This window comes from Rhagoletis zephyria, unplaced genomic scaffold (assembly GCF_001687245.7).
Source record: "Rhagoletis zephyria isolate East Lansing unplaced genomic scaffold, Rhagoletis_zephyria_1.1 Rzeph_scaffold_06384, whole genome shotgun sequence".
Lineage (NCBI taxonomy): Eukaryota > Metazoa > Arthropoda > Insecta > Diptera > Tephritidae > Rhagoletis > Rhagoletis zephyria.
This window is the reverse complement of record NW_016163467.1, coordinates 531-1,908: the sequence shown is the minus strand read 5'-3', so window position 1 is coordinate 1,908 and position 1,378 is coordinate 531. Positions and strand designations below refer to the sequence as shown.

At 36.0% G+C, this 1,378-nt stretch overlaps 1 long non-coding RNA gene across 1 annotated transcript; it reads right to left on the bottom strand.

The window, feature by feature from the left end:
- Positions 1–226: 226 nt before the first annotated feature.
- On the bottom strand, positions 227–941 carry LOC108373111 (uncharacterized). The gene is made up of 3 exons (XR_001848932.1): positions 665–941; positions 490–550; positions 227–425 (listed from the first exon to the last, which is right to left on the bottom strand). It is a non-coding gene; the product is annotated as an uncharacterized LOC108373111 (long non-coding RNA).
- Between the last annotated feature and the right edge of the window lie 437 nt (positions 942–1,378).

Genomic DNA, 1,378 nt, shown 5'->3' with positions numbered 1-1,378 from the left:
CTTCTGGAAGGCCTTCCATGGGTAGCGAAGACAGAAGCCCCTCAGTTTGTGCCACTCTATACAAAAAAAGAAAGAAGAAATAATTGTAGAGCGGAAGGCCTCTGGACTCTCAGAAAGGCCTTTCGGAAGGGCTTTTAACTCCTGAAATTATCTACTGGGTAATTAATTATTTTTTTGTCGTCATACTCATTAAAAGTGTGCAATGGAAATAAGCAAAAAAAAATTATGCATAGTATCTAGTTATAATCTCCGTTGTTCTGCCTTGCTATAAAATATATAAATGGTTGTATGCCATTACTTGTATGCTCCGATAATAAAATATCTTCTTAACAGCAAAGCAGAATGTGAAAAAACGTTCGTGTCCTCAGCCTTGGAATTTTATTATGGATAGTGTTTTAATCAATAAAACGTAGGTTTTGATATTCCTGGAAAAAAAGCAAATAGTATTTGTAAAAAATAACTTGAAATTTAAATTGTTGGAGCGCTTACCAATTAAAACTAATTCAAATATCATCACTGGCACCATTTTGTAGCTTAACTAGACGCAATTCTGCGGAAGAAATATTAAGTAGTTTCAATAAATTGAACTTTTGAGTTGTAGCTAGAAATTGAACGAGCGAGTTCACAGCACATTTATGTTTTATATTTTTGCTACTAAGCTCACCTGTTATGAGGATGATTTTAGTGTTTAGACATCTACTATATACACAATAGGTTCAAATCTTTAACGCTAACGCTTTTCAATGACAGTGGTCCTGATCGGATCCGTCTTTTCAAAATCATATACACACGACTACCATAGGCAAAAGAACGCTGTTTAGCAGGTATTTGAGGGTGTGCTTAACTAATAATACTTGTCCAGTATACATCGAAGCGATCTAACACGATGAGATGTTTTTTTTACAACATTAAAAATTGTCCAAAGATTTGTGAAATATATGTAGTGAAAGNACCGAGTAGCCCAAGGTGTATTCATATAAGGTGGTCTTCCCGTCGAAATTTGATTTCTGCTGCGGTTCCACTATTGCGGTCGAGGCGAATTTATGTTTTCGCGGCGCTCCTTCTGAATGTCAAAATTATGTGTTTGTTGTAAACAAGGCGAATTGAAATTGCAACAAACACATCATTTTGAAATTCAGAAGTACCGCGGCAAAAATCTAAGTTCGCCAATAACAACAACTTATATAAATTCGCCTTGGTTGCGGTTGTAAATTTGTTTTGTACTGATTGCCGTCGTGTGCATTCGCCTTGGAGCAGCCATTACTACAGGTCATTCGTATTGGCAAGTTGAATTTTTAGGTTTTGAGCTTGGGTATACTTGAGTTTTTTCTCAGCCGATATCACCTTGTATTAGGTGCGTTCGTTTAAAATCTGCAGT